Source organism: Acomys russatus, chromosome 15 (assembly GCF_903995435.1).
Source record: "Acomys russatus chromosome 15, mAcoRus1.1, whole genome shotgun sequence".
Lineage (NCBI taxonomy): Eukaryota > Metazoa > Chordata > Mammalia > Rodentia > Muridae > Acomys > Acomys russatus.
Genome location: NC_067151.1, coordinates 67048185 through 67058971, shown reverse-complemented (window position 1 = coordinate 67058971; position 10787 = coordinate 67048185). Strand labels below are relative to the sequence as shown.

Sequence of the window (10787 nt, the reverse complement as noted above, 5' to 3'; positions counted from 1 at the left end):
GATCTTCTATTTTCAAAGTTTGTGCGCACAATTTTACACTTTGACTTAACGATGTCTGCAATTGACAGAACAGTCCATTAGATTCGCAATCCTGCTGTTTTCGGAACGGACCAGAGTTCAACTTTAAAAATGGTGGAGCTGTAATGCTGGATATAGACACCTAAGATGATCATTTTCTTCGATAGAGCTTTAAAAACCACAAAAGCCGGAAGGTCTCCTATTCTGGCTGGACCTTGGGCTGACCACTGGGTACGGTTCCCTATAAACAAAGGAGAGCGGCTGCAGGGGGCAGGTCCTGGGCAGATCCAGAGCCCAGGAGACCTAGATTGGGGAGGGGGATGGGGCAGGAAGGGGGGGAGGGCAGGGAGGAGAGGGGAGGGGAGCACAGAAGCCAGACAACCCGGGTGTGTACTCTGGACTAGAAGCCAGTCGCCAATGCCAGTTCTCTCCTTCAAAGAAGGAGGGAATCCATGTCCCTGGCAATATGTACCAACAGAAATGGCTTGAAAACCACATTTTAAATAAGAAAAAATAAAATATAATAATAATAATAATAATTTGAGTTTTGTTTATATTACTTAGCACTTAAGGAGGCTTTGGAGAAAGCAAACAACAGAAAGTAACAAGGGTGCGGGCAAGATGGCTGGGTAGGGTAAAGGAGCTTGCCACCAAGTGCTGATGATCTGATTTCAAGCCTGGGAACCCCATAGTGGAAGGTGAGAGCTGACCTCTTCCCTCTCCTCACGCGCCCCCAAATACATACAAGTGTATACAAACACTAAACAAGACAAACCTTTCTTATTTAAAAAAAAAAAAAGTACAAAAGTAATGTGAATGCCACTGTTAGAAAGGTGATGAATCAGCCGGGGATGGTGGTACACATTTTTGATCCCAGCATTTGGGAGGCAGAGGCAGGAGGGTCTCTGTGACTTTAAGGCCAGCCTGGTCTACACGGTGAGTTCTAGACACCCCTCCCCGCCTCAGCTACATGATGAGAGTCTGTCCAAAATAAAATAATAAAATAACAAAACAAAAACCTCTGGTCCACAGCCTGCAGCCACCCACCGAGGGACACCCTTCACCTATAAAATCCAGACACCATGGCAGCCAAGTCCTGGTTTTATATATGGTCCAAACATTGTCCATTTCTCCATTTAGTTTCTTGAAAGTACAAATTCATAATCAAAACAGTCCTGAGCACAAAGAACAGTGCTGGAGAGACCACCGCTGCAGATCTTAGATATATCACAAAGCGGCAGTAATAAAAAACAACGTGGGAGACACACAAAAAGGGACGTACAGACCGGTGGAACAAAATCAAAGATCCACACACAAGCATCTTCAACAGAAGAGATGTCCCCACTGACCATTTACTGAGCTGACATCCAGGCCAGGACAGCGCACTTGCCTTGAAAACAGGAGTTTTTGGCAGAATTTTGCATTTATCTTCTGGGAAAGGGTTCAACTAGTAACATGTAGAAAGCTGCTCTTTTTCCCGTGAGGACAAAGCAAACATTAGCAGGTTGGTATCTCACACACTGTGTGTTTTGTAATCAGAGCCACAACAGTACAATGTAGCTAAAAACAAAGACTCTGAACTCTGCTCCTGGAAAAGCTGAGTCCTTGGCGGCTCCTCATTCCGTGTTGTGGGCTCCTGGGCTCCAGTCTTTCACGCCTGGTTCCCACACGTGAAGCTTAAGGGATATGCTGCACAGCTTTCAGTAAAGACATCTGAAACTGAAAGGGAGAGAGAAGCTTCCGGCATCAACAACAAAAAGATGGAAAATTCCCTGTCGATTGAAGAGTTATACACACAATTGCTCAAAGCCTTACTTTAGGGAGACAGGTACAGGTTAAAAAAAAAAAAAAAGAAAGAAAGAAAAGAAACTTTTTTGTCGGGTTAGGGGTGGAAGCCAAGAAAACCCACTTTAGACTCAGAAGCTTAAAATGAAAGCTGCACTTTCTGAACTCAGGGAGGCGACCAGTTTGGGATCTGAACCACGTCCTTGAGGGGAAGTTGTATTGCATGTTTAAAGATGAAAACCGCAATTTGCTCATACAGGGGGCAGATGGTGGAACGGGGTGGTCAGCTCTGACTCAGGTCATTTTGCTGACAAGAAGTTCTAGCTGACCTCGACAGTGTGCCTGGCCGTTGGGGGCAGCTGGGCTTGAGGTTGGGGAATTTCTGGGAACACCAGGCCGCAGAGTTTCTCACCGAACATAAACACAGTTTATGGTCAATCTGACCTTGTGTAGAGAACCTTTTTACATCAGCAATGAGCTGAGATGATATGGCTGGTGGGGGCCTGAAATAAAAATATCTGTAGCTATGTACCCCAAAGGAGCAGGCCTCACCCCTTTTCAAAACTGTTTAAGCAGGTTAGGAAGCATTGTTATAGGTTGCAGAGATGGCTCAGAGGTTAAGAACACGGGCTGCTGCTCTTCCCAGCCATCTATAATGAGATATGGTGCCCTCTACTGGCGAGTAGTTGTACATAAATGAATCTTTTAAAGGGAAGAAGCATTGTTATTGGTTCCACCCAGAAGGCTGGAGCATTTTAAATTGTAAGACATGGATGCAGATAAAGAGCTCATCAAAGAGGGAGAGATATTCCTATTGCTGTTTGGTCCCTTTGTACTTTAATTGTAAATGCTTTAAAACCATTACAGACCGATTCTGCGAGCTTGTCCATATGTTATAGCTGATGGTGAGTTGGAAAAGAAAATGGCTATGGAAATAAAGGACAAAAACAGCTGGCCAAGCCAGCATGTTACAACTCAGAATAATGTAACTCTTGATATCTTATATAAACAACAGGGGGCGAAGGCATTAAGGAAAAAAAATCCTTGCCAGGTTGTGGTTACCCATGCCCTTAAGCCAGCCCTCGGGAAGCAGACGCAGGTGGCTGTGAGTCACCATGTGGCTGCCGAGAACTGAACTCAAGACCTCTGGGAGAGCAGACAGTGCTCTTAACTGCTAAGCCATCTCTCCAGCCCCGGGCTGATTGTTCTTATTTCTCTTCATGATTGGAGAAACCACAAGGACTCAATCTGAAGGGTATGTGTCTTGTTCCAATCGTTCCTTGTAAGCATGTTTGGATGCTAGTTGTTAATTTGAGCTCCCGGTGCCTTTATGTACTTTGAGCCCCGAATGGTGTTTGGATGCCTGCACAGACGGATCGAGCTTGCAAAAAAACCTCCCATATCTGTGCCTCATCATTGGATCAAATGAAAAAGGGGAATATGAGGGTGTTTGGACTAATTATTGCCCTTCCTGCCCCGGCTGCTGCTGCTGGAGCAGCCCTACATCAAAGCTTTCAAAATGCATGTTACTTTCAGAGAGGCACTCAGATTCAGAAAAAAATTATGGAACACTCAAAGACATATAGGTAGCAGTTGGGAGCACTGGGAAACCAGGAATGTTAAACTCTCAGGGTTGTCTCTTCAACAGGACAGGGGTATGACCTGTCTGTCCACCCAGAGGCCTGGAGTGGGGGTGGCTAATAACCTGGTGATTTACACTTCCTATAGGGCCAGGCCATACCAAGCTCCCACAACCAGGATCGGAGATGCTTAATAGTCTAGGTGACCTCTGTGTTATCTGTATGGCAGGATCCCCACACCAGGACCAGAATTGCCTGATGTCCCAAGTGACCTCTACGCTCTCTGTATGACAAAGGCCACACCAGATCCTCTCCTAGGCCCTGGAGACCGCACATGTAGCCTAACTCTAGAAGCGTCTTCTTGGAAAAAGTGACATGTACTTTGAAGAGAGTTTCAGTATCACCATGCCTCCTTGTGCACAGGGGGTTGTATTACACCTGGAAACTTTTCCCCCAAATTGTACTGTACTTAAATATGCCAAAAATAAACTGCCTCGTTACAGACTCTAGAAGTTCAAACCAGCCAAGCGTGGTGGCACGCGCCTTTAATCCCAGCACTCGAGAGGCAGAAGCAGGTGGATTGTTATGAGTTTGAGGCCAGCCTGGTCTACAAAGCGATGCCAAGGTTACATAGAGAAATCCTATCTTGAAAACAAACAAACAAAACAAAACAAAGAAGAAGAAGAATCAGTATTGAGCCAGACAGTGGTGCATGTCTGTAATCCCAGCACTCGAGAGATGGATCTCTGTGAGTTCGAGGCCAGCCTGATCTGCAAAGTGAGTCCAGGACAGCCAAGGCTACACAGAGAAACCCTGTCTCGAAAAGCTAAGGGACCATCGTGGAAGATGGGCGTGGAAAGCTTGCAAGGGCCAGAGGGCCAGGGGGTGGCTGTAAGACTGTGTCTCCTCGTAATGCCAGAAGCTACACCCATAAGGGTTCACCAACGTGACTGCCTACGCGTAAGCTGAACAAGGTAGATGTGCCAGAGTGGACAGGAAAGCCCAGGAGACTCCAACCCTACACAAAGCACTACAGGCAGCTAAGGAATGCTTGGGGCAGGGGGTCCTTTCCTAGGGAAGAGCGCACTGATTGGCTGTCCAGTATCAAATGTCAACCCTGAAAACATACACACGAGGAACATTCTACAGAAATGAGAAGGTCATCTTTATGTTTTTAGAAGTGTGTGTGTGTGTGTGTGTGTGTGTGTGTGTGTGTGTGTGTGTGTGTAAAACAGCAATTAATGAAAAAGGCCATAAATTCGAAAGAGAGCAAAGAGAGGATATATAGGAAGGTTTGGAGGAGCCGAAGGGAAGAGGGAAATAAGGAAATTTCATTCTAATCTCGAAAAAGAAAAAAAAATAGTACTGATTTATATTTATATTGGTTTCCCCTGCATGTTAGCTAGACCTAGGTCTCACCCTCTCAGGGTGGCCAGCCTGTCCCATGGAGGGGCGTGGCTTCTGAGCCTGGGAGACCGAAGGCGGCGGCGATTCGGCTGCAGTGCAGGTTTCACCAGGATGGACTCACAACGCAGGCTTCGAACAGCCAGAATAATTGCCGCTCTAAATACTCCAGGTTTTCAACTAGCTGGAATTAACCCCAGAAATTCTGCAATAGCTGTGTGGTGCTGGCTAGCCGGACAATTCACTCTCCATCAGAGACAAGCGTGACTGTGTCTCTGTGGCGCAATCGGTTAGCGCGTTCGGCTGTTAACCGAAAGGTTGGTGGTTCAAGCCCACCCAGGGACGATGGGAGGATTTTATGTTAAGTGGCGATTTTCTTCTTCCTGACTAGATTTTCTTGTAGCCTCTTCTCCCCAAGAGAAAATGTTCTAGGAAACGTGAGGAGCGAGTGCTATAGTCTGAGCACGGGGACCGGTGAGTTATTTACTTTAATGGTGTTGGACAGAAGAAAACGTTCCTGTACCAATATTGTTTTGTTTTTGTTTTTGCCAACTGTAACGTGAAGACACACACACAGAAATAGTATAACGCGCTCTGATTGGATAAAACCCATTCATATCCCGGTTCTTCAGCATTTACTACTTTAAAAGTTAATCTCATTTAAAATAATGCCTACTGGGGCTGGAAAGGTGGCTCAGAGGTCAAGAGCACTGACTGCTCCTCCAGAGGTCCTGAGTTCCATTCCCAGCAACCACATGGTGGCTCACAATCATCTAAAATGAGATCTGGTGGCCTCTTCTGGCCTGCAGGCAGAATACTGTATAAATAATAAATATATAAATCTTAAATATAAAATAAAATACACCTTTGCTCTACATAGTGAGTTCAGGACAGCCAATAATATGTAAAGGGACCCTGTTTTAAAAAAAAAAAAAAAAAAAGGTAAGTAAGTAAGTAAGTAATTAAATATACCTTTGCCAAAACATCTATTGTCATGCTGAACCAAGTATCTATGTACTGTGACCTAGCCAGGTTGCCACCTAAAACTGACTATGATACAGTCTTTATGTTATCCCCTTGATTGAAGAAAATGCTGTTTCTATATGGATTGCCCATCTGAGACATGATAGTCAGTTGGATCCCACGCCTTTTGACACCCTGAGCCAAAGCAGCCCCACAGAACTCATTCCTTTATGTGTTGACTCTAGCTCTTTGAGGTGCTTGTTGTTGTTTGTTTGTTTGGGGCTTCTTTATTTTTGTTTTGTTTTGTTTCTTGAGACGGGGATTTTCTGTGTAGCTCTGGCTGTCCTGGTCCTGGATCTGTAGACCAGGCTGGCCTCAAACTCAGAGACCCGCCTGCCTCTACTTCCCAAGTGCTGGGATTAAAGGCATGTGCACACATTTAATCCCAGGCACCTCTTCTAGTATTAGGGCACCTGATTTCACATATACATACCCACACATAGACATGAAAACTTGTAATAAAAACAAAAAACAAAAAACAAGAGAGAGAGAGAGAGAGAGAGAGAGAGAGAGAGAGAGAGAGAGAGAGAGGGATAGCAGTGGTGACACACATCTTTAATCCCAACACTCCCAAGGCAGAAGCAAGGGCATCTCTGAGTTCAAGGCCAGCCTGGTCTACAGAGTGAATTCCAGGACAGCCAAGGCTACACAGAGAAACCCTTTCTCCAAAAACAACAACAACAAAAACCCTGCTGTGGGGTACACACGGGGGAGGCAGAGTCAGGAGGATATCTGTGAGCTCAAGGCCAGCCTGGTCTATATAGCAAGCTCCAGCACAGCCAGGGCTATGTTGAGAGAGCCTGTCTCAGACAGACAGATTGATTTTAAGGGAGGAGAACGATGGCATGTAAGTAACGGCAGTTGCCATTAAGCCTGACTATCTGAGAGCTTGTCCACGGAGTCCATACCATAGAAAGAAATCCCACTGTCACAAACTCTCCCCTGGCTTCCACATGTGAGCCTGCCCCTCCCCCCTCACACACAACACAGAGAAGAGATTAGTTATTGTGTGTATATGTGTTTGTGCCTGACTGTATGAGTGTGCACCACATAATTACAGGAGGCTGAGGGGGTCCAGAGATGGCACATTGAACCCCCTGGACCAGGAACACGGACTGGGGTAACCCCACACATCACGTCCCAACTCAGGGTCAGTTTCACGATGTTTCTGTAGAAGAGAACCAAGAAAACGAGCAATCAAGACTTGAGGTGGGTAGGCTGGACAGAGCAGGGCGACCTCTGCTGCAGGGCTGGCCCCGTGTCCCCCACCCCCCCCCCCCCCCCCCCCCATCGCCGCCTGCAGACCGTCTCCGCCTTGCCGTTGTCAGCGGACAGGCATCAGTTTGTCCATGGCAAGAGTGTTTCCCAGGACGTCAGGACACAGAGGTGGGAGCCGACCGGCTAGTTAGTGATGGGGCAAGGATACTGCACCGTACTATCCACCTCTCCACAAGCTAGAACGTTCCACAGGCTACGGAACGGGGCGTGTGTTGTCACCCCTGGGTGCGGGGACGTAAGCGTGGTCTATACAGATGGTGTTATGCCCAAGTTGTGAGAGACCCCCTCCCCCAAACAGACCACCCAAGACTAAGTCCAAAAGCAATAGCAAGGAAGTCTTTATTTGCAGGCTCGGGCCTGGGCCACAACTGACACAGCAGATGCAGGAAAGTGGCCCTGAGTCTCAATTCAGAGGGTTTTTTAAAAAATAGGTTTTAGACAAAGAAATGGGTTTTACAGTATTTGATTAGATGACATTTGGGCAAATGGGAACTTTTCTTCTGCATCCTTTCAAGCAAGCTTGTAGCAAGTTCTTCATAACAAGATGCTCCAACTGAAGACCAGGCTGTATCTGATCTCAGGGAAGAAGGGACCGGCAGGGAGAGGAGTGACTGACTCTCTCCCATGTCTTACAACAGGCAAGACAAACACACTTCCACAGTCAGAAAGGAGTCACTGGGGCCCTGGCACCAGTGTTCCATATTTAACTGTAGGACTTTAAGACCTCCATAAAAGGCCTTTGGAGAAGTGTATGAAAGTGTTACTAACGCATATTCAGAGCAGGTTCGCCTTACTCCCACTAACAACACATGCACTCACTAAATACATAATATCCAGGCACACACTGGGTAGAAATCTTGTGACTTGATCTCTCTCTCTCTCTCTCTCTCTCTCTCTCTCTCTCTCTCTGTTACATTGATAGGACTGTGTAGGACTCTGAACACTTTAGATGTTTCACTACAGAAAGCTGAAACATCTCAGAGCCTGAGGTGAGGTTTATACAGAGGTTCCTACAGCTCACTCTAACTGTGCATCATGACTGTGGTAAAATTGCCTGCTAGACTCAAGCTCTTAATAATAGTCTCTGATTGAAGGAAAATTGGTAAAGGTATCCTAGGCAAGAAGAAATAGCTACTTTTCTATCATATTCAAGGCACATTTTAACCATATGGGGGCTCCATAATAAAGCTTGGAAAAATTTTAAACTATTTTTAAAAACATTTTATTTAAAAAACATTTTCAATTAAAATTTTTTAATTAAAAATTAACCTCCAATGACGCAGAACTGAATATAGATCCGATTCTATACATAACCTGACAGGAATGTTTGTTGAGGCTTATTTTTGGTATATTATGCTGAAAATATGCTACTTGTTTTGTTTTGTGTTTTGTTTTTGGAGACAGGGTTTCTCTGTGTAGCCTTGGCTGTCCTGGACTCCCTTTGTAGACCAGGCTGGCCTCGAATTCAGGTTGATCCACCTGCCTCTGCCTCCCGAGTGCTGGGATTAAAGGCGTGCGCCACCACGCCTGGCACTACAGGGGTTTTTTCCCCCTACAATATAAACTTGTGAAATTATGTTTTCTGACATATTTGTTTCCTTTTCTTTCCTTATCCAGCTGCTGGCTCTCTAACCAGAGAAACAAGAACACGGAGCCCTTTCTAACTAGGCTCAGCAGAGCGCCCTCTAAAGGCTGAGCCTCAAATACAGTGGGACTGCATCTTTTAGGCAATTTTGGCTTCTTTATTTCCTGTATATAATGACAGAAAGTCTGACTAGGGTGTTCTAAACTTCTGGGTGGAGGCATTAAGGTTGGCTGGAAGGAGCAAAGAAGGAGACCTCAGCCTGGGGTGGCGCGTGCCTTTAATCCCAACCCTCAGGAGGCAGAGGCAGGCGGATCACTGTGAGTTTGAGGCCAGCCTGGTCTACAAAGTGAGTCCAGGCCAGCCAAGGCTACACAGAGAAACCCTGTCTCAAACAAAAACAAAAAAAGGAGGGGGGCACTGCTTGTGATGTGTCAGGCTGCACATGGGTGTGTTGACATCAGCCACACCACATTACCTTAACCCTGGTTTTCCTTTTCTTTGCCTTCTGGGATTCCCAGTGACTGCCACACCCCCACACTCAATTTGGAAGACCGTGCCTGAGACCTGAATAATGTGACTCATACCTAGTTCCAAATATTTGCATATCTTACAGAGGCCTCCTGACTTTTAGTTAGAAGTCTGCAGAAACCTGAGAGGATTGATTGCCCTGAGGCGCGATCAACAGACACCAATTTTCTCAGTGTGAGAAGTGTTCACTAGCTGCCTTGCCTAGGGTGGCTTCAGGGATGGACCTGACTGGGGCAACAAGGGATTGCAGAAAAGACAGACGAGTGGACACATGGACAGAAAGCTGGGATCCCGTGGTCTGGGCTCTTGGATGGAGAAGCCTCAGCCCCTGAAGCTGAGCATGTTCATTATAGAGAGTTGGACAGAGAGGAGTTACTGTGTACAGAGGGTTTGGGCTTTACAGTTGGATCAGGAGCCAGGTTTAGCTTGCTTGCTTGCTTTCTTTCTTTCTTTCTTTCTTTCTTTCTTTCTTTCTTTCTTTCTGAGACAGGGTTCCCCTGTGAAGCCTTGGCTGTCCTAGAACTCTCTCTGCAGACCAGGCTGGCCTTGAACTCACAGAGAGTTTAGCTGGTCTTTGCCGGAGCACTCTGTATAGGGAAGCCGACTTCAGGCTGTGCCTATCTAGGGTGAGAAGAAGAACGCCATGGCAGCCATTTGCTGCACACACTATCTAGGTCTGCACTCGTCTCCATCCCTCTGAGCCTCACCAAGGGAAGGCCTGGCCACTCAGGGTGTCACTCACAGAGCCCGCTCTGACCTCACAACCAGCTCGGCAGTTTTTTTTATGTAGATTAACAGGGCAGTTGTGTGTTCCTGAGAACTCTTCGGTTTTCAGGAAGTATTCTGTGTGTCCCTGAGGGAGCCGGTCCTTCTGAGGCTGGTGGGAGTGGGGGCAGGGCACTCACTTATTGAACATTATATCCCCGTCAAACTCGTAAAGCAAATTTGCACACCACAAGTTCAATTAATTTAGCTCTCTGTAACTGACGCTTTACTAATAAAGATACCAGAATACAAACAGCTTAAGTAAATTGCCAACTACTGCATGGTTTGTAAGTGCAGAATCAAGGTTTAGTTTAGGACTGTATTCCTGCCGCACCTCCCCCACCCCCTCCCTGGCCATGTAGCCCCAGATGGATTTAAACTCCTGATGCCCTGACGCAGAAGAGCAACACCACACCCAGCTATAAGACAATTTTTATTTCTATCTCTAGAAAAAGTCTTGGTGAGAAAGTCCATTAAATTAGATGTTTTGTTTTTTTCAAGAAGGACATATAAATTCATGTGGAATGTTTTATGTGGCAGATATGTGTGTAAACACCCAGGGCATGAAGTAAAAACAAGGTAGCTTTTCCTTTCCCAAATAAAGATTCTCAGCACTACATAAACATCTCACTAAAAGACATTTGTCGTTGGGATGCATTATTCATTACTTGAAAACTTAAGAATAAACAAGAGACCTAAATAATGGTGACCAGAATAATAGATATGCCTCAGCAAAGCCTCAGAGACCACCTCAGACTCACACCAGAGAGACACACAGCCTTGATAAAGGGCAGGGTTAGGTCGGGAGTGTCCGCAACAGG

The 10787-nt window shown here is 46.1% G+C and overlaps 1 non-coding gene across 1 annotated transcript; it reads left to right on the top strand.

The window, feature by feature from the left end:
* The first annotated feature begins 5058 nt into the window (after window positions 1-5058).
* Trnan-guu (transfer RNA asparagine (anticodon GUU)) lies at window positions 5059-5132 on the top strand. Its single transcript has one exon. It is a non-coding gene; the product is annotated as a tRNA-Asn (tRNA).
* The last annotated feature ends 5655 nt before the right edge of the window (window positions 5133-10787 follow it).